This window comes from Myodes glareolus, chromosome 24, assembly GCF_982192425.1.
Source record: "Myodes glareolus chromosome 24, mMyoGla1.1, whole genome shotgun sequence".
NCBI classification, from domain to species: Eukaryota; Metazoa; Chordata; class Mammalia; order Rodentia; family Cricetidae; genus Myodes; species Myodes glareolus.
Window position 1 is genome coordinate 36715206 of NC_142049.1, and position 22646 is coordinate 36737851.

At 41.6% G+C, this 22646-nt stretch overlaps 3 non-coding genes across 3 annotated transcripts; all 3 read right to left on the reverse strand.

Moving 5' to 3' along the window:
• Window positions 1–16055: 16055 nt before the first annotated feature.
• Window positions 16056–16153, reverse strand: LOC146889935 (small nucleolar RNA SNORD116). Its single transcript, XR_014999647.1, has one exon. It is a non-coding gene; the product is annotated as a small nucleolar RNA SNORD116 (small nucleolar RNA).
• Window positions 16154–18579: 2426 nt separating this feature from the next.
• Window positions 18580–18673, reverse strand: LOC148118114 (small nucleolar RNA SNORD116). The gene has a single exon (XR_015736610.1). It is a non-coding gene; the product is annotated as a small nucleolar RNA SNORD116 (small nucleolar RNA).
• Window positions 18674–21145: 2472 nt separating this feature from the next.
• Window positions 21146–21239, reverse strand: LOC148118115 (small nucleolar RNA SNORD116). The gene has a single exon (XR_015736438.1). It is a non-coding gene; the product is annotated as a small nucleolar RNA SNORD116 (small nucleolar RNA).
• Window positions 21240–22646: the final 1407 nt, after the last annotated feature.

A 22646-nucleotide genomic window follows, 5' to 3' on the forward strand; every position in this document is an offset into this window, starting at 1 on the left:
ATAGAGAAAAATGAACATGGTTAAAACGTCTAGATAGTAACAAATATGGCAAATATAGAAGTTGAAAGCAAGCCTCTAATATGAATAATCATTTGTGTATATTGTTTAATAAACAATGATGTTTGTACTTATATTTGTTGTCTTGGTCAGTTAGGGTCAACTGGAGCCAGTGACTTAATCCCTTGTAAATCTCTGTTACATTTCTGGAGCTGAGATCAGTCACCACTCATTATATAGCTTAAGATGAAGTCTGTTTTTTTAAAATGGTGTTTGCAAAGTCAGGTCCTCACCTTCTTATAAAGAAAAACTCTTAGTTGTGGCTGCCTCAGTTTTAAAACTTTGGTTCATTCTCATTAGAGCAGACAGCATAGTGGAAAGAAGACATGCATGATGCTAGAGAAGGACCTGAAAGTTCTACATCCAGATCAGCAGGCAGGAGTAGAGTGCCACACTGGGCCTGGTTTGGTTATCTGAGACCTCAAAGCCTGCACCCATTGGCATATTTCCTTGAACAAGGGCACACCTACTCCAATAAAGTCACACCTCCTAACAATGTCACTCCCTATGAGCCTATCGAGGTCATTTCATTTGAGAAACCACAATGTGGTAGAAAATTATGGGCTTTCAACTTGTAGATACTTGGAAAAAGTGAGAAGATATTAAAAAAAAAAAACAACCTTGTTTCAGGATCCCTCCTCCACATAATGAAGCCATGGTGTGAAAAAAACATTCACTCAGTCAAGCCTTTGCTCTCACAGTCAAACTTCGTTCCTCGCCAAATTTTCTTTATTGCCAATACTCACTGATAAGAAAGGAGTCTGCTCTAACAGCAGACTCAGAAAGGTGTAGTCTACTGACCCTTTGCTCTAGCTTAACAAGCTACTAATTTTGTCTTTACCCTTGATCATGGTTTCCTCTAAAGTAAGATCACAGCCTAGAACATTAACCATGTATACAGGGAAAAGGCATAAGTTGCTAAAACTACCTTCAGAGAGAAAGATTCTCACTTGAGCAGCCTTCTAGAGTCCAAAGCACGTCCACAGAAGAGCTTCCTTTTAACTCAACAAGTGAGACGCTAATGCAAATCAAGCCTGCAGGTTAGTATAGCTACCAACATTGTGTTCCCAAACACTGGGGAGTTTCACAATCACGTGCCCTCTGAAACATAAGGGTCCCCTTGCCTGATCCACCAGCTTTTGTGACTCTGAAAATGTATGTTTGATACTATTTTTACTACTTATGGGATTTTTAACCTGTGCATATGCCTATATAAACCAAAAAAAAAGATTTGTGGAGATCACCCCTATGTGTCTTCTTCACACTGTTTCTTTCTTCCAAGGACTAAAGAACATGTAGTGACAATGTACATGGGTTGATCTATTTTGTTTTACCCCAGACCCAATTAGCCAGGTTTTTGCCTGCCATAGTGAATTTTTCTGGATCCTGGGAGGTTTATTGGGCTTAACCCCAAAATACAGATAACTAAAAAGGTAATTTCAAGACTACCCTAAAGAGGTAGCTCTTGTCAGAAACTGTCCTAGCAGAGACAGCTTTTCCTGGGAGAACATAATTTGAGGCCTTTCCAACCACCCAGCTATGCTAAGATCCCACCAGGAAGGTTGGTGCTGAATAAAGAGAAAAAAATTCCTCCCCCAAAACTCCCTCTGTGAATTTTTAACCATGAGATAAAACAAATCTAAAGGTGAAAACTTGTAGAAATCATCTGTAATAAGCTTCAGATAAAGGGCCTTACAGCGAATCCTAATCAACTTAATGAACTTCTTAAATTTGTACAGACAGTAAGCCTTTGGTTTCCAGATCATGGGACCATGGACTCTGAGCCCTGGGAAAGGCATTAAAGAGTGTTGGGAAGGGCATTAAAGAATGGGCTGCAAAAAACGGAGAGCAGCAAATGCCTTCTATTCTATATGGAATATGTTTAAACAAGCTTTGGCAATTGATCAAGAATTTAAATCAACCTCTCGACCTGTAAGCAAGAAAAACCAAGGCCTAATCAACGAGGCATGTGATCTAGATGATTCTCATGTGGACAGTTTGGACTTACCAGTAAACATGTTCCTGTAAAGGAGTAATGAAAACCCAAACATCCCCGCCTCAACTCAAATTATAAACCAAAACATGCCTCCCACACCCTGCCCATGATGCCGGAAGGGCTGTCACTGGAAATGGGATTATATGTCCAGCGTCCATAGGGATGACACTCTCCTAACTGATGCAAATATCCCCTGCTGCTAATGGGAAACCCCAAACTAATCTGGGAAACTTCCCTGCCGTGGCCATCCCTCAAAATTCTAATATCATTGTAATAGACTTGCAACATTGTTTCTTTACCATACCTTTGCACCCTGGAGAGGGTCAGTGTTCTGCCTTTAGTTTACCTTCACCTAAGTTCCAGAGACCTTAGCAATGGTATCAATGAAAAACTTTGCCCCAAGGCAATAAAAACGAGTTCAACCTTGTATCAAAATTTTCTAGATGCAGCCCTCTCACAAGTTTGTAAAAAGTACTCTGGTGTATACCTTTTTCACTATATAGATGATACATTGATTTCTAATGCTGATAGAGCCTATTTGTAAGAGGCATTACAGTTCCTGATTCAACAATTAATCTTATGTGGGTTTCAGGTGGCCCCTGAAAAAAAATCCAAACTCAGCCAGCCTTTTTTTATTTGGGGCGTGTTATCTACAGAGATTTTATTTCTTCACAACCTTTCCAATTACAAATGGATCATTTAAGAACTCTAAATGACATCCAAAGCCTGCTCAAAAATATTAATGGGGTCTGCTCTTTTACTCACGACTATACTCAAGCCTTTGTATCATCACGATAACCCCAATCCCAGGTCACCACGTAAGCTAACACCTAAAGCAATAGTTCCTTATCTCTTATAGAAATTTAATTCTCAAAGGCTCTTTCATGTAGATTACAATAAACTATGGAGTCTTGTTACACTTCCTACTGAGTATACACCCACTGCCTGCTTGTGGCAGGAAGAGCTACTAGAATGGTTACATTTACTCATAACTCATAAACAAATTGTAATTGCCTGTCCATCTCTGGTTGCTTCCTTATTGGGCAAAGGAAGAAGTGGGGAGCAGAAGCAGAAGTTAGCAGAAAATTGAAATTCAAATTAGGATTGAGACAGAGAATTAGAACTAAGAAGCTATAGACAGTTAGGACAGAAAAAAATTAGAATAGAGTACAAGAAAGAGAGAGCAATAAAGAGACACGTTGAAGAAAAAAATCGCCTGCAAGTAAACTGTATCTCCTTAGATCCCCTTAGTTATTGTTCTTCGCTTACTGTAGCGCCTTAACTGGTCCTTGAAGGTGTCTCAAGAGCAGGTACTCTAAAGAATCCTCTTTACTTGACACCAAATTGTCAAGGAACTATCTAAGTAGATAGACAGGTCTATCTAGGAAAAAGAGGTAGCACTTATTGGAACCATCCCAGTTCGTAGAGGTGGTGTCCTAGGAGATCCACAAGTGGAGGAGAGGTCTCTGTAATGCATCTATAGCCCAGCCCTCATTGGAGAACAGCAGGTTTCGAGGAGCAAGGTCCTCATTAGGGCGTTAAGTAGTGTTATCACTTATAAACAAGGTGGGGAACCAAAGGCCGGTCCCAGAATGGGTGGCAGTGGGTCACCCAATGCCTCAGCAAGGCAGTGGCAGATCATCCGAGGCCTCGTGGGTCCCCTTGGCATTTGGGAGACAATGGTGGGTTAAAGACAGATGCTCCATGCAAAAGAGCTTGGATATATACTATATTTAGTGGGTTATGGAGGGTAAAGAGAAGGGGGAGGGGGAGGGAGAAAAGGGGGGAGAAGACAAAGAGCTGGGAGGGAGGATGGGAGGAAGAAAGAGAGGTAGGAAGAGGGAGGGGAGAGAGGGGCATTAGTTACCTCTTCAGAAGAAGGATGGAAAGAAAGAGAGCAGCAGGCTGGAGAGGAGGTGAAAGATCTGCTTGCTTCCATGGAAGGGCTGGGCTTGTCTCTTAAAAAAACAGGGTACCCAGGTGACAGGCCAGACCAACAGATTATAATAGTCTCATCCTTTCCTTATAATAAAAAGGCAGGAAGTTGGGCACAGTAGGTTGAGAGAATTGGGACAGTAGATCTCAAGACTGCATTCTTCTTATTTGTGAGCATCGTCTTGGGAGTGGGTACTGAGAAAGTCAGGTGTTGGTCACATACTGGGGTAGCTGGTCCCTTTATTCCTGTCCAGGGTTTATGGTATAGAACTGTCTGGTGTCTCTTGGACCTGTGTAAAGCGAATTGTTAAATTCGGCTCCCTGGAACGCATAAGAATTTTTTGAGTTTGTAAAAACACAAGTTTTAGACATATACATTATATAAACAACAGCATATTTATGCCAGAATGACTGTGACAGATATTTTTGCACAATAAAAAGTATTTTTAAGACTATAAAAGGCAGTGTGGGTGAGAAATTTAATAACTTGTATTTGTCCTCACACCTTTATAACTTGCAGGCACACACCTTAATAACTTGCATTTGTATATCTTAAAACACCCTTTATTTAGAAAATGTGAAGAAGTTATACTGAAGTTTGTCTGGTGAGTTTATCCTTTTAAAGTAATAAAACCTCTCAGCTGTTAAACTGCATCAGAGATCTTTGAGAAGGATAAAATTTTACTTGAGTTATTGATTAAAAAATGACAGAGAACTTACACAGTTGTCTACATAGAGCCCCTCCTCAGGACCCTCAGTGGTCATTGAGGGTCATATTTGGCTTTTGCTGTTTACTGCAGAGCCTTCCAGGTTTTAGAAGATCCTGTGGGTTAGAAATCTGTAGGAAGACAAGCCTACCTTGACTTGAGCAACTAGGCAAGTCAATTCCATTTATTCTATGTCCATGTCTGGGGATCTTCAGTTTAGATGAAATGCAGTTTTTCCTAAACATCAGTGCTTGACTGTTGATGAAGCAAATTGAGGTTTGACATTGTTCTGTGCCCATCTGTCTTCTGTCTTCTGTCTTCTTTGGAGGAAATAGAGTTCTGCTGCTAAGAGCCAAACTTTCTCTCTGTTATGGAAAGACTTTTAATAACTACACATTTAAATGCCATGTTCCCCAGATCTCTGAGCATTTGAGGGCTATTTATCAGGCCTAGATAAGTTATAACTACAGCATAGAATCTGCCTGGAGGGCTAGGTCCAAGCTTGACTGTACTGGCTTTAAACAAGTAAGATTAATACTTGTGGAAGACAAAGAAAAATAAAACTGCTTGCAATAGAAGTTTAACAGTAGAATTGTCAATAATGGAGAAGAGCTTAGTATATTTTAAAGCAGGGTTAGATTACATATATAATATTTTTGTAAGAGATTTCAGAGTATGTACCAATTTAAAATATGAGACTACTGTTTTCTTAGTCTGGAATGAGATACTATGAACAGACAATTATAACATTAACAATAAATACACATATATTTACACCCAGTTGAAGTGTTTAACATACAGAGTTAAAGCTAATTTATGTTTATACATAATTAACTCAAGTCACATGCATGCATGCACACACAGATTAAACTGGAGTTGGGCAAAGTGGATACTTTGGTGGGCCCTACCAAAAGGATGCCACTGCGCAAAACACACATGTAACAGAGTCAGTAAGAGGAATTTAGAGACAGAACGTAAGTAAACTGCCAGACTTGGCAAGAAATACCTCAGTAAAGATGGTGAGACTTAGTCACCTGGCTTGCCCTTAGTAAAGATGGTGGTGAGGTCACCTGACCTCCCCTTAGTCAAAATGGTGGTGAGATCATCTGATCTGCCCTCAGTAAAAATGGTGGCAGTCATGTGTTGTATGGAGAAATCACATTTTCAGAGCCATGGTGGGTATTTTAAACAGATATAAATAACAAGAGAGACATAGCAGCCATGTAGAACATACATTTAAAACAGAATTATATCCATGTGGCTACACCATTCACACATTCTTTTGAAGTAAACAAGAAAATTACTCAACATCATGAGCTACTGTGTTTCTGAGCCACCACACGAGGTGGCAGGGAGCTAGGATTAGACCTGGAAACAGCTACCTTGCAGATCAACCTAATCTTACTGGTTTCTACAGAACCAGCAGTAGCAGTAACAGAGATAGAATAGAAAGAACAGTCCTCACCCATAAAATGTCACTTGCATGAAGGAAAGAAACGCTTTGTTAAGACGAATGAAATTTTTTTCCCTCAATGTTCTTTATGTGCTCTCCTTACAGTCATACTTGGCATACCTTGCTACTCACAATCAACCATTTAAAAAGACAGCTTGAGAACGCAAACAAGGATCAAATTTCTTTTGCCATGTACTCGCCTAGTTTTATGGGTTGGTAGTTCAGATTTCTGCCTATTCTAAATGGCTTTCTTCACTATGATGCCTGGAAGCTAAATGGTTCAATTTCACTCTAAAACTGTCATGTAGGCAGCCTGGATATCTACTACTGGTTCGTCTCATTTAAATGACAAAGTAAGTTTCACTAACAGGCCTATAGCATTAGGCTCCATAAAGACACTGTTTGAGTTGCTTTAAAAACTCAAAGGATGATTCCCCAGCATTTCATAAACTATTTAGCCAGGCTGTTTCTCCTACGAAAGCACTAAAAATCAGCCTCTCCTTCTCTTTATCTCTATATGGATGACGCTACTCAAGTTTCTGATTTGTTTACAAAAGAAATACATGGCCACATGTAGAAACTTCTGGTTAGCCCATCCAAGACAAATTTCAGATAGAGGATGGTCTGCCCAACAATTTGTAAAAATTCTACAGGGCTTCTCAGATCACTTGGAGATGTCCAGATGAAATGCAGAAATGCCATTTCATAAATTCTCTTCTTACATCTCTATTCTTGGTATCTGCCTACTTGTCTGCACTCTCCTGCACTGCTGTGTCTTTGCCCACCCCCCCTGAGCTTTACTACCCTACCTGGTATTCAGCAGCCTTCAATTCTCAGGCCAGTCAAGAAAAATTATACTTTTACTTGCTTTTTAAATTTAAACCCTACAGTATTCATTTAATGTTAAAAATCACTCAACCTAACACTAGGGACATTTCTTCAACTGTCTAATTGTCTCCTTACTAAACACCATCTACCTTACAGGTATAGATAAAAATAGAGCCACAAAATATCTGTCTTTTCTAACTGATTTTGAACATATCTGATCCCACATGTACTTTCTTGTTATCCTTCTATCCCCATAGTAGTTTAAAATACACTTTTCTCTTTTTTCCTCACCCATAAAGCAGCCATTTTGGTCTCTTTACAGTACCTAAATTGTCTCATCATATATTAAAAAAATTGTTAATTACAAATTTCTTTATGTATTATATTTCTGATTAAGAGTTATTTTATATATTATATTTTTGTTTAAGAACTTTGCTTCCATAATACAGAATGATACAGAAAATATGTAGGTCAAGAAAAATAAATGATAGAAGATTCAAAATTTTTAAGATAGATCTAAAGTTATGCTTAAAAATAATTATGCCCTGAAACTTCAATAAGTGCTATTTGGAAGATCAAACTCTTGAAGAAAGAGATTATGCTCCTATAGAAAAGCAGTCTCTATATGATTGTTCCATCCTGGCTTTATGCTGTACAGTAGCTTAAGACAGAATTAAAGAATTAGGAAAGAAGATTGAATCATGTACTAAAGTCATATAGGGTCCAAAAGAAGCCTTTATGAATTTTTTTTACAAAGAAACTGACATCAGGATTATTAAATAGATTGATGCAAAATTCACAAACTAGATGAATAACAATCGAAACTCTTACTTTGGAAAATGTCATTTCTCTATGCAAAAGAATAATTAGGCCATTAAAGGCAAGGTCAGCACCATTGGAGGAATGGATATAAGATACAATTAATTTTTAATCTGTTGACCATGGTGATGCATGGATAAGAGAGATGATAACTAGACATTTGAGAAAAATGAAAATGGCAAATACTATAATTATGGGAAACAAGGTTACCTTAAAATAAATTGCAGACAGGACATTCCTAGAAACAATGTCTATTCTAAAAATAATCCATTCAGAACTCAGCCTCCATTCTGCATTATGTCGAAGGTGTGGCAAATGCAGGCACTGGTTTAATGAATGTAGGTCAATGAGAAATATTCAAAATAATCCTTTGCCATTGGGAAACTTTATGAGGGGCATCTCGCAGGCTTCTATGCCAAATAAGGTTTAGGCATTTCCTGCCACCATAGAGTAAACTCCTCCCCAGAGCCATTCAATAATCTAATGTCTATTGTAAAAAACAATACTGCTCTGGATAATGAAAAAGATACAGAAGAGAGAACAAAAATTGTGGAGAAACAATAAAGTGAATATTTTGGCAAACTTCTATAAATGAGCAAACACCAAAATTAAAAATACGAATAAATGGCATTGTCATCGAATGTCTGGTAGATGCAGGTACGAATGTAACAATAATTTTATCAGGTTCTTGACATTTACATTAGTCTCTTCAGGATGTAAATGCTCAGTTGTAGGAATCAGAGCTTTATCTCAGGTAAAACAGTAGTGCAAGATGAGTTGAATGTATAACACCAGAAGGAAGAGAGGAAAATTAAATCCATATGTGGCTAACATAGCAATGAATTTGTGGGGACATGATTTGTTACAACAATGGAATACTCAGATTAGCATTCCCCTAATCTTAGAAAAAAACATAAATTAATGTCTGTTTCTGGGAAAAATATTACAAGGTATGATAAAGAACAGTTACTAACCATTCGGGTGGTACAAGAACAGGACATAATAGCTGCTGATATTTCAAAGCATCAACAGCCCTACCTTTAAAATGGTTGACAGACAAACCTGCCTGGGGTAAGTAATGGCCTTTAACAATAGAGAAACTGCAGGCTTTAGAACAGCTGGTACAGGAGCCAATAGCTAGTGAGCATACTGAAGAGTTGACCAGCAATTATTCTGTATTTGTTGATAAAAAAGAAATCTGGAAAATGAAGAATGGTAACAGATCCAAGAGCTGTCAATAAAGTGATTCAGCCAATGCGCTCTCTACAGTCTGGCCTTCCTTTGCCTTCTCTATTTCCTAAAGGATAGCCTCTTGTAGTAATTGATTTAAAAGACTGCATCTTCACTACTTTTTCAAGAAAAAGACAGAGAAAAATTTGCCTTCACAGTGCCTACTTACAATAATTCTCAGCCCACTGAGAGATATCAATGGAAGATTCTCCAGCACGTAATATTAAATAGCCCCAGCCTGTGGCAATATTTTGTATGGCAACTGTTGGAAATGACACATAAGCAATTTTCTCAGTCTATATTTTACTATTACATAAATACCATTTTACTATCAGATTCAAATCTAGATGCGTTACAAAGAAGGTTTGAAGAAGTAAAGAAAATTTTACCTTATTGGGGATTGCAAAATTGCTCCTGAAAAAAATACGTAGAAGAGATTCTATTAATTACTTATGCTATAAACTAAGTTTACAAAAATTAGACCTTAAAATGTGCAAATTAGGAGAGATAGAGTGAAGACTCTTAAAAACTTCCAAAAAGTACTGAAAGATATTTCCAATCTATTGGGATATTATTGGCACACTATTGGGATAAATCCTGGTGACCTGATTAATTTAAACAAACCCTTAGACAGTGACAAGGAATTAAATGGTACCAGGGAATTATCAGCTAAAACTGAGAATTGGCTTTGATTGAAGAGAAATTACAGAAGGCACATGTGGATCTTGCTGATCTGAATTGTAACTATATTTTTGTTATACCATCCTCCAAACATTCCCCTACAGGAATTCTAATGTAGATGGAAGATATTAACTTAGAATGAATCTTTTTACCACATAAATCAAGTAAAAAAAATAAGAACATATGTGGGAAAATTCTCTGAGTTAATTCTAACATGAAAATTGAGACTTCGTCTATTAACTAGAATACACCCAGTAAAAATCATAGTACCTTTGGATAATAATGAAATTGACAAATTATGGGAAGAAAGTGAATCTTGGCAAAAAAAAAAAAGCTTGTAGTTAATTTTTGGGAAAGGTTAACAATAATTATCCCCAAAGCAAAAGAATTCAACTTGCAAAGAGAACTAACTGAATACTTCCTTACATTGAATAACTGGAACCTACATTATATACTGATGCAAGAAAATCAGGTAAGTCAGGTTAAGTACAGTGAATCAAAGCCCTTATGACTCTGTTCAAAAGTCAGAATTATATGCTATTCTCATGGTACTAATAAACTTTAAAGAACCTCTCAACATAGTTATCAATTCACAATATGTAGAAAGAGTTGTTTTGCATATTGAAACCTCTGAATTTATACCAGATGATAAAGAATTGACTTTATTATTCATCCAGGTAAAAGACATAATCAGAAATCATCCATATATCTAACATACATTTGATCCCATATAGGTCTGCCAGCACCTCTAGCACAAGGTGATGAAGAAACTAATCGATTATTGATCGGAAATGTGTCAAATGTCTCAAAATTTCATTAAAAATTATGTCAGCAATAAAGTTTTTAAAAAATATTTTTCTATCACATGAAAACAAGCCAATGAAATTATAAAGAAATGACCTACTTGTTCTTTATACAACCAAACACCACCAACTGCCAGAAGTAACCCAAAAGGTAGTCAAAGGAACAAAATCTGGCAGATAGATGTGTTCCAAGTTGCAGAATTTGGAAAACTAAAATATGTACACCACAGTATTGATACCTAATCAGGTTTTCAATGGGCAACCATTTTGAGTTTGGAATAGACTGATTCAGTAATTACACATTTGCTAGGAGCTATAGCCATCATGGGTATATGTGTAGAAATAAAGACAGACAATGCTCCAGCATATATTTCTAAGAAAATGAAACAGTTTTTTTACTTCTTATAATACAAAGCATATTACAGGTATACCACACATTTCTACAGGACAGGCAGTTATAGAAAGATGAAACTGAACTCTAAAGTATATGTTAAGTAAGCAGAAAGGGATGATAAATACCCCCAGAGATGAACCATATAATGCTTTAATAACTTTGAATCTTCTAAATGTTAATGAGAAAGGAACAACAACTGTGGAGAAACTTTGGATATTAGGAAAAAACTACAGAATTAAATCAGCCAACATACCTTAAAAATAAACTGAACTCAGAATGGAAAACAGGACATGTTTTACATTGGGAAAGGGGTTTTGCTTTTGTTTCCACAGGAGAAGAAAACTTATGGATACTATCAAAATTGATAAAAATTTCCATTTGAAAAAGAGACACCTCTTAATTCAAAGAGGTAATAGTTCATTAAGCACTATGACTGTTTGATCTAAACAAAACTATAAAACTAATAAATGCTTTTTATTTGAACAGATATAACTTGCTAAAAATAAATCTCCCCAGATTAGAATTGGGAAAGGTTTTGTTTCTGCCTTTTCAGAAGAATGAAGGCATCCAGCTAAGAAATCTGAAAACCACTGGACAAATGAGATACCTGAAGAAAAAGAACAATTCATCCAGAAAAAGTATCCCAAGAAAAGGAGTAAATTTGATTATTGTTATATCATGCTTCCAACAGGATAAAATTCTATAAATCTTTCCAAATTTTTTTTATTTCTCCTGTTCTCTACAGACATATAATGCAAATGGTCATTTTATAGTTCCAGTCCAATTAGTGACTAAAACTGTCTTTGGAGCTAGAGGGTGACTATCTCCTTCTCTAAAGTAAAATCCCAAATCTCTGCCTCATGACAGAAAAGCCACTTGATATGGGACAGAAGGAGAACAAATATTTAAGGACTATTTTATTGACACTAATCTCATAATCCTTTTTTTATACTAACTCTTTAACAGTTTTGCTAAGGCATAAGATTTATAAGATATGTATTTAAACTTTTTATTGTAATATTAATTGTTATAAAGAGAATTAATTTTAGAAAAAAGGTTTCATCTACTTTCTTATATATAATTTCAGGTTTGTGTCTCTATCAGTTTTCTGCAATAAACAATGAGTATGCCTAATGGTGACATTTGAAGCTTACAAAAGGAGGATGTGGCCCCACAATGACAATGCCTCCATGACTATGATAACACCAAAAAGATGAAAAACACCACCCAATGATCAGCTTTGAACTACAAACTGCTCAGAACAATTTTGAGAAGGCTAGCTGAGATGATCCAGCTCCACAGACTATTCTAGCCAGAATTTGAGATAAACCTTTCACTTTCTCATTAGGTAGACACTGAACAAAAAATGATAAAGTTACCTCTCTTAGGACTTGACAATTAATCCAAATTATTCTTTTCTGGATTCCCTAAAGATACTGTTGTGCACAGACTGCAGGAACTAATTTTAGAATACAATGCCCACATCCCCAAGACATGGAGTGGTTATTCAATGTGTTATGAATATTTGTCATTGTTTAGTGGGGGGTTGGTTACCAGTTGTCATTGATAATGGTCAGGATAAAAAGGTAAACAATGGAAAATTATATTCAAATTCTTGTGAGGGAAAAAAGAGGGATATAGATATAATAGGATAAAAGGGAAGATTATTGAATCTACTCTGCAAAGGAAAAAGGGAGGATACAGACATGATAACATAAAAAGGCAGATTATTGAATCAACTTTGAAAAGGCAACTACTAGTTCTAAATGTTTAACATTGGATTGAATTTTGTATTTTGTATAGTAATTCTGTATATTGATAAGAATTTAGGATTAATTTTGTTAGAGCATACTGTACATATACTTTTATACTTACTCAAAGAACTATAGCTATACAACTCATTTAAGAATGTAATGGAAATTTCTAGCCCTTGAAAATTATTATTACCAACTGTTTAGGGTATTAAGGAAATGCAGGTTAGTAGTTAATCACCTATTACAATTGAACTTGTAGTCATATTAGGTATGTTTTCAAGGTCAAACAAAGATATATTTTATATAGACTGGTCTACTTCAAACACTTCAGACACCATCTATAGACTATAGTGTATAAAATGTTTTAATAACTTAGGTTCTTGTTTTTTATGACAATGAGACATGTCTGCTCCTAGTAGCACCAATCTACTTCAAAAAAGATACTGAGCGCTGAAGAAACTTTCCCATGGAGTTTACTCTATTTGTGGCAAAAGTAAGCCCCTAGGCAAGGAAGTGGCCTTGCCTAAATTGCTGACAGTATTCTGTGATAAGTGTACGAGGAGGACATAAAAAAAATGACTGTAAATATCACCAAGAAAATGAGCTTCACAGAAAGTCTGTTGGATTTGTGAGGCCTTTAGAACAAAGATGGGTGCCCCCAAGATTGCAGAGGAACTTTGGGTGACTCTCCGGGAAGCCATCTGTTTCTGACATTTTTCATATTTTTTGGAAGTCACTTGCTCACATTTCCTGCTTATCAGTTAATTTTATTTCCTTCTTTGGTCTCTTTGGGAGTTGAAATGTATATAGTTATAGTTTTCCTTGTTTAGCTGAAGCAGAAAGCAAGTTATGAAGTAAAGTAAGTTAGATACAAACAAGACTTTGGATTCATCAACATAGGATGGATAGAGAGAGAGAGAGAGAGAGAGAGAGAGAGAGAGATAGGAAGGATAGATATGGATTACTCTCTCTGAATTTGTCAAAGGCATATGGCCTAGATATTGTTGATGTATTTATTACCTGTATAGATTGCATATAGTTATTATACATATTGCACATAGTTTTTTCTTATATTAGTTATAGCCTTATTTTATTTTAGACAAAAATGGGAAAATGTAGTGATATCTGATTTGTATTTTTAATAAATAAAACTTGCCTGAAGACCATTATGCAAAACAGCCACACTAGTCACTCATACAGGCAAGGTAGTGGTGGCACACATATTTAATCCCAGCAGACATGCTAGTTAGCCTTAGAGGCCAGGCAGTGGTGATACATGCCTTTAATCCCACCACTAGAGAGGGATATAAAGCAGGATGAGACAGAAGCTCACTCTTTCACTCTGAAAATTTCACAGAAGTAGGAGATCTCTAGTGGCTGGCTGCTTTTGCTTTTCTGATCTTCAGGTTAAACCCTAATATCTGTCTCTGGGTTTATATTATTTGTGCTATACACACAAGAATCGTTTAGATCCCAATTCCAACTTCAAAGTTAATAGCCTCTTTTCCTGCAGATATGTTCATGCACACATATCTCAGTCTCATCCTCTTTGGCGGAATACTTACATAACCAGGTAAAGATGTTTTACAATTTCCTGATGTTGCATTTGCTAAGGATGTGAAGATATGTTGCATTTGTGTTAACTAAATAATTGGGGGGAGAGTTGAAGCAGGGTTACTCTGTAGCTTTGGAGCCTGTCTTGGAAATAGCTCTTGAAAACCAGGCTGGCCTCAAACTCACAGAAATCTGCCTGCCTCTGCCTCCTGAGTGCTGGGATTAAAGGCATGCACCACTACTGCCTGGCTTTAAATAAAATTTACCTGGGCTCAGAGAAGCAGGGTTAGCTACTGATTGGCAGTAAGTAGCAGGGGGGTAGTTTAGCATGGATTTTGTTCTTAAGTTGGGGTGATATGGAAGGGAATGGATTCTGGGACACCAAAAAAGAGAGAACGTTAGCCTGTTGCTATTCTAACTCTATGAATTCACATATTTTCACCCTAGTCTTTGAATCACAAGTTTTATTAGAAGGATAGTGATTTAGTTATAACTACCTTTGGTGCCAGCAACAGAAACAATGTCTGGAGGAACAAAACTCACCCCAAGCTGATGCAGCCTTAGTAGCGAGGCTACTAATACAGATGCTATAATGAAGATAAAACAGCAATTCTCAACTAAACCTTGTGTGACACTGAGAACTTCCATCTACGGCATTATGGTAAGAAGATGCACATCATTACAAAAACCAAGTCACTATAAAAAGAGACAAAGAAAAACACACTAATTCTATTTCTTTCCACTCATGATAGACTAGAGCAAAGGAAACACACTGCACAATGGGAGTGGGAGAGAATGCCTCAGGAAGGTATATCCATAATCAATCAGTTAGTTTACTTCTATCCACGGAAAGAATAGAAGGCAAAATGCCGTAGAGGCAGGTTCAGCAGAACATATTAGCCAGCAATACCAACCCTACTTCAAATTGTGAGTACTTGACAAATTGGCACAGAGGAAAAATATGTAAGATCAAGGTCAAAAAAGAAAGAAAAATATTCATATTCAGAGAACTTACATAGCAGATAGTTAAAGGAGAGCCAACAAAGATTTAAAACTTAAAAAAAGGGTGCAAATGTCCACACTAAGTGGAAATAGCCTTAAGAGAGTTATAATGTGTTAAGGAAAAGTATTTTAAGATGTTTTTCTTTTTTATGCTATGGAATATTTGCTTTAATGATACAAGAAGTGTTGCATTCTGTTAAGTAGTATTTGATTAATTCTGTGAAGCTGCATTACTGTGCCTGCCTAAAACATCTGACTGGTCTAATAAAGAGTTGAGAAACCAAAAGCAAGACAGAAGAAATGATTCATGGCACTAGCAAGCAGAGAAAATAAATAAGAGAAGAAAACTGGGAAGGAAGATCATAGAGCAACGAAAGAAGGGGTCAGACAATCAGCCACACAGCGAGTCATGAAGTAAGAGTGAAATTAAGACTCAAGAAATAAGAAAAGAAAAACTCCAGAAGCAAAAGGGAGATAGGATAACAAGTTAAAACAAAAGGCTGGCTAAGTATTATTTTAGCTAAGGCAAGGCATTCATAATAAATAAAAATAAAAAGATTCCATGTATATTCTGTATTTGGGAGTTGAGTGGCAAGACCGACAAAGAATAAAAAGGTCAAAGAATTAAAAGAAAACTAAGAAACCATTGAACAAAACAATACTGCCTGTATTGATCCCTCTTGATTTTGATTTCTGTCTCTCACTAGCAAGATCTCTGTCTTCTTAAACAAAACGGTGATGCCTAGTAAAGAAACAACTGAAACCAAAAAAATAAAAAACCAAAAAAATGGCATCATTCAAAACTGTCACACATAGTCTCAAATAGGAAAACACTACTGAGCAGGCCTCAGTCTCAACGAGCACAGTGTAGTGTACATGAGTATTAAGTCATTTTGTTCAGCTTTTCCAAAAACTGTTGACTAGGAATCATCATCAATCCAAGAATGCAGGAGTACCCTGGAAAGAGATTAGCAGAGGATGGTCTCCTCTCCAGTCAGGGTGGGTTTTGGAAGGTGCAAGAGCTGCCCAGACATGCCCATCTGAAAACAGGAGATTTCAATGGGTTCATGCATGGAAAACAGAAGCACTTTGAGGACCTAATTCTGCTACGGTACAACAGGTCTGGAAGGAGAAATGGGCAAAGCTTGCAGCAAAAACAAGGCCCAACAATCATGAGCACAAAAAGGGCCAATTCATGCCAGGCTTACCTGGTCCTCTAGCCTTCTTGTACAAGTCACCAACACCAATCAACGTCACTGCCAGTGGCCAATTCTGCTACCATCAGCCTTATGCAGTGAATGGGAAATTGGGCCATTCTCTCTGCCCTACAAACATGCATGTCATCGATGCAAAACTGTGAAAACATAAAAGAACATGATCCTTTACAGTTAGAGCCATGACACTGGTTCTGGGAGGGCTTGGACTGGCTGGTCTCAGTGGGATGATAGGGCCATAAGTGTTCTGCAAGCACCCCTGCTCTGCCCAAAACTTCCAGCATGGTTTGCCACACCAGTGATAACAAAGAGTTCATATATCAGGGTTTGACCTGATCCTGATCCGTCACTGGCCTTGAAGGTGATATATAGTCATCTCTGCACGCAATCAAAAAATAACTGCCGACCCAACTTATTCAGGAACTGCAACACCAGCAAGCACTCTCTTCCTGAAAATACTAGGAAACAGTTATGAATAACGTCAGAGTAGAAACCAATCAACTAAAAAGGGCACGATTACCTTGAAGTCTCAGGGGCAGAGCTTAGAACTCAGCTCTATTTGGCAATGTTCACTGATGAACCAATGCTGCCTATTCATGAGCAGGTTTGACAAAAAGCTGGGACAAGATATTGGAAGGTGAAATCTTCTGTCATCTTATGCAAAGGGCAGGAGTTCAAACTGCACTGGGCTTTCCCCACAGGACTTCACTACCAGAGATACCATGCAGAAAAATGACAAGACATTCTTTTGAACTCTCTGCCTCTAACATTGGTCATGTCTCTTCATCTTTCCCATAATCTTGGTCAATCCTCTTCAAGTCTCCGTCTCTGTATCTAGAAGTCTCTGACTGGTTGCACATCTCTGAAAGTCTCTCTTTAAAAACTATCATATTACAGAAAACACAAAGTAGAACTGCAAGCCTCAAGACCGTCTGAAGAAATCCAACCTCAGGTGGGACCTCGAGGGTAACCAGGGGAGCCTGACATCGCCCAAGACCACTTGAAGACTCAAGCCTTCTGATTCCCTGGAATGCAACTGTGCAAGATAAAGTGGCTTTGATTGGCAGATGCCTCTGATCAAGAGCAGGGGTTTCCAGCTAGCCTTGCTTGACCTACAAGCTGGCAGCCAAATTACAATTTTTTCATGGGAGCCAAAGCTGGACCCCAAACAGAACCTCCTAAAAGAACAGGACACTGCTGAGGAACGATAAACACAAATCTGGACCACCATGGTGATGAGATAGCCTAGAGTCAAGACAGGACCCCAATTCACTAGATGAGACAAAAGGACCTTCACAAATTGGCCCTCTACCAAGAGTCATGCATGTGTGACCTTAGTGTCGGGGTAAATCCCACCACACCAAAGGCCAACAGATTGACAATTTCTGCACAGCTATGCACACCTCCTTCAGGAAGGTGTGAGAAATGTCTCCTATTTCTGCCAGTGACTTCTTGCCGGAGCCCCACGTCCGGAGACACACAGCTAGGTGGAAATCTGGGATGGGTGTCGGCGGGGGGTCGGTCTCTAAGTCTACAATCATCTCACTCAAAGTTTTGGGTCTTGCCCTAGTCGACTTGGGGACCCTCCCTGACTACCTTGCGGGTACTCAGCCCCAGAAGCTCTCTGTGTCTCCTTCTATCACGCTCCCCGTGGGATTTCAACCACCACGAGTGCCCTGGCCGGCCAGGGCTCAAGGAGCCACATGGCCCAGGTCACTTTCCCACTGCAGCAGCACCCTGGACCTCAGAGACCCTCTGAGCTGCTTCTCTGCGGGCCTGTCACAGACTTGACGTCCAAGCTCCTTCTGAGGTCTCCCCCCAGGGCCTGAACTTTCCCAGAGAGCTGGGAAAAGTGGAGGGGTCCCTCTTCCACCTGCTTCAGCTGCACAGACTGCCATTGTTTGGTTGGGCTCTGCTAGGAGCCCCCGCACCTAGCCTCTCCCTCTGAGGTTCTCAAGGAGGCAAGAGCAGTTCAAGATTCCCGGCTAGCCTCAAATATTCTGCCTTCACCATGGCCACGAGTGCTAGCAGAAGCGTGAAAGACCAAGGCCATCAAGAGGGAGTCAGGCCAGTGCTGGAGGAGGGCAGGAGCAGGGGAGTGGTGTGCGTGCCCAGATCCTACTCCCAGAGGACCTGGGTGACCCAAGGTGCAGGACCTCAGTCTCGATGAGAGCGGCGGTACTGAGTTTTCACTCATTTTGTTCAGCTTTTCCAAGGAATGATTGACTGGGAATCATCATCGATCCAAGCACGCTGGAGGGGCCTGGAGGGGCCTGGCACAGAGACTTTCTGAGGTAGGTCTCCTCTGCGGCCAGGGTGGGTACTGGGGAGTGCGAGAACTGCCCAGACGTGCCCCATCTGGGAAAGGGAGCTTGCAGTGGGTCCCTGTATGGAAGGCAGGAGCACCTTGAGGACCTAAGTCTGCTTCGGGTGCAGACAGGTCTGGATGCACGAATGGGCAGCCCTCGCAGCACCACCAAGACCCGACAATCGTGTGCAGGTGCGTGCAGGTCATGGTCCTTACCTTGCCCTTGGTCCTCTGGCCTTCTCGTGCAAGTCACCAACGACAACCAACGTCACTGCGGGTGGCTGGGACTGCAGCCTTCACCGGTGGGCACGGGATGGGAGGCTGGGCCATTCCCTCTGCCCTTCGGCCATGCATGCCACAGATGCCACACTGTGAAGACATAAAAGCACGTGACCCCGTTACATTGGGAGTCATGCTAGTGGCTCTGGCGGGGATTGGGCCCCTTGGTCTCCCTGGGATGATCGGGCCACAAGTCTTCTGCCAGCACCCCTGCTCTGCCCAAACCCTCCAGCACGGTTTGCCAGATGAGTGACAGCAAACTCTTGACGTCTCAGGCCTTGACCTGACCCCGGCCCCCTCCGTGGCCTTGAAGGGGAGCTTTGGCTCTCTCTGCATCCAATCCACAAATCTCTGCCCGCCCAACACATCCAGCTACTACAACACCAGCAAGCACACTCTTCCCCAAAATCCTACAAGCAGCTCTGAATCAAGGCAGCCGGGAAACCGCGGCCCTCCCTGGGTTCACTAGCAAGAGCTCTCACACCAAGCGGTCTCCAGCTCAGGCCCTAGGACTCAGATCTCTTTGGCCACGTTCACTGAGCCAACCACGCCTCCTAGTCCATGACCAGCTCTGACAACCTACTGGAAGCTGCAAACCTCTGTCTTGCTAATGCACACGGCCTGAGATCAAACTGCACTAAGCCTTCCTTCCCCACAGGCCACCACGACCAGAGATGCCTTGCAGACCAACAAGACAAGACCTTCTTTTGAACTCTCTGCCTCGCACGTTGACCATGTCTCTTCATCTCTCTCTTTCTCCATCTCCATCTCCATCACCGTCTCTGTCTCTGTCTCTGTCTCCTTCTCCGGATCAGGAGGGCTCTGACTGGTTGCCGCTCTCTGACAGTCTCTCCTCAAGAGAAGCCCTGTTCACGAAACCACAAAGTAGGACTGCAAGCCTCAGCACTGTCTCAAGAAATCCAACCTCAGGTGGGACCGCCAGGGTAACCAGTGGAGCCTGACATCTCCCAAGACCACTTGCAAGACTCAAGCCTTCTGATTCCCTGGAATGCAACTGTGCAAGATAAAGTGGCTTTGATTGGCAGATGCCTCTGCTCAAGAGCAGGGGTCTCCAGCCAGCCTTGCTTGAGCTACAAGCTGGCAGCTCAATTGCAATTTTTTGATGGGCGTCAAAGCTAACCCCAAACAGCACCTCCTAAAAGAACAGGACCCTGCTGAGGAAGGCTAAACACAAATCTGGACCTTCCTGGCGTTGAGAATGCCTCGAGCCAAGACAGGACCCCTAGTTCCAGGGATGGGACCAAAGGACCTTCACAAATTGGCCCTCCACCAGGAGTCATGCATGTGCGACCTTAGTGTCGGGGTAAATCCCACCCCACCAAAGGCCAGGCGAAGGCCAATTTCTGCACGGCTATGCACACCTCCTTCAGGAAGGTGTGAGAAATGTCTCCTATTTCTGCCAGTGACTTCTTGCCGGAGCCCCACGTCCGGAGACACACAGCTAGGTGGAAATCTGGGACAGGTGTCGGCGGGGGGTCGGTCTCTAAGTCTACAATCATCTCACTCAAAGTTTTGGGTCTTGCCCTAGTCGACTTGGGGACCCTCCCTGACTCCCTTGCGGGTACTCAGCCACAGAAGCTCTCTGTGTCTCCTTCTATCACGCTCCCCGTGGGATTTCAACCACCACGAGTGCCCTGGCCGGCCAGGGCTCAAGGAGCCACATGGCCCAGGTCACTTTCCCACTGCAGCAGCACCCTGGACCTCAGAGACCCTCTGAGCTGCTTCTCTGCGGGCCTGTCACAGACTTGACGTCCAAGCTCCTTCTGAGGTCTCCCCCCAGGGCCTGAACTTTCCCAGAGAGCTGGGAAAAGTGGAGGGGTCCCTCTTCCACCTGCTTCAGCTGCACAGACTGCCATTGTTTGGTTGGGCTCTGCTAGGAGCCCCCGCACCTAGCCTCTCCCTCTGAGGTTCTCAAGGAGGCAAGAGCAGTTCAAGATTCCCGGCTAGCCTCAAATATTCTGCCTTCACCATGGCCACGAGTGCTAGCAGAAGCATGAAAGACCAAGGCCATCAAGAGGGAGTCAGGCCAGTGCTGGAGGAGGGCAGGAGCAGGGGAGTGGTGTGCGTGCCCAGATCCTACTCCCAGAGGACCTGGGTGACCCAAGGTGCAGGACCTCAGTCTCGATGAGAGCGGCGGTACTGAGTTTTCACTCATTTTGTTCAGCTTTTCCAAGGAATGATTGACTGGGAATCATCATCGATCCAAACACGCTGGAGGGGCCTGGAGGGGCCTGGCACAGAGACTTTCTGAGGTAGGTCTCCTCTGCGGCCAGGGTGGGTACTGGGGAGTGCGAGAACTGCCCAGACGTGCCCCATCTGGGAAAGGGAGCTTGCAGTGGGTCCCTGTATGGAAGGCAGGAGCACCTTGAGGACCTAAGTCTGCTTCGGGTGCAGACAGGTCTGGATGCACGAATGGGCAGCCCTCGCAGCACCACCAAGACCCGACAATCGTGTGCAGGTGCGTGCAGGTCATGGTCCTTACCTTGCCCTTGGTCCTCTGGCCTTCTCGTGCAAGTCACCAACGACAACCAACGTCACTGCGGGCGGCTGGGACTGCAGCCTTCACCGGTGGGCACGGGATGGGAGGCTGGGCCATTCCCTCTGCCCTTCGGACATGCGTGCCACAGATGCCACACTGTGAAGACATAAAAGCACGTGACCCCGTTACAGTGGGAGTCATGCTAGTGGCTCTGGCGGGGCTTGGGCCCCTTGGTCTCCCTGGGATGATCGGGCCACAAGTCTTCTGCCAGCACCCCTGCTCTGCCCAAACCCTCCAGCACGGTTTGCCAGATGAGTGACAGCAAACTCTTGACATCTCAGGCCTTGACCTGACCCCGGCCCCCTCCGTGATCTTGAAGGGGAGCTTTGGCCCTCTCTGCAGCCAATCCACAAATCTCTGCCCGCCCAGCACATCCAGCTACTACAACACCAGCAAGCACACTCTTCCCCAAAATCCTACAAGCAGCTCTGAATCAAGGCAGCCGGGAAACCGCGGCCCTCCCTGGGTTCACTAGCAAGAGCTCTCACACCAAGCGGTCTCCAGCTCAGGCCCTAGGACTCAGATCTCTTTGGCCACGTTCACTGAGCCAACCACGCCTCCTAGTCCATGACCAGCTCTGACAACCTACTGGAAGCTGCAAACCTCTGTCTTGCTAATGCACACGGCCTGAGATCAAACTGCACTAAGCCTTCCTTCCCCACAGGCCTCCACGACCAGAGATGCCTTGCAGACCAACAAGACAAGACCTTCTTTGGAACTCTCTGCCTCGCACGTTGGCCATGTCTCTTCATCTCTCTCTTTCTCCATCTCCATCTCCATCACCGTCTCTGTCTCTGTCTCTGTCTCTGTCGCTGTCTCTGTCTCCTTCTCCGGATGAGGAGGGCTCTGACTGGTTGCCGCTCTCTGACAGTCTCTCCTCAAGAGAAGCCCTGTTCACGAAACCACAAAGTAGGACTGCAAGCCTCAGCACTGTCTCAAGAAATCCAACCTCAGGTGGGACCGCCAGGGTAACCAGGGGAGCCTGACATCTCCCAAGACCACTTGCAAGACTCAAGCCTTCTGATTCCCTGGAATGCAACTCTGCAAGATAAAGTGGCTTTGATTGGCAGAT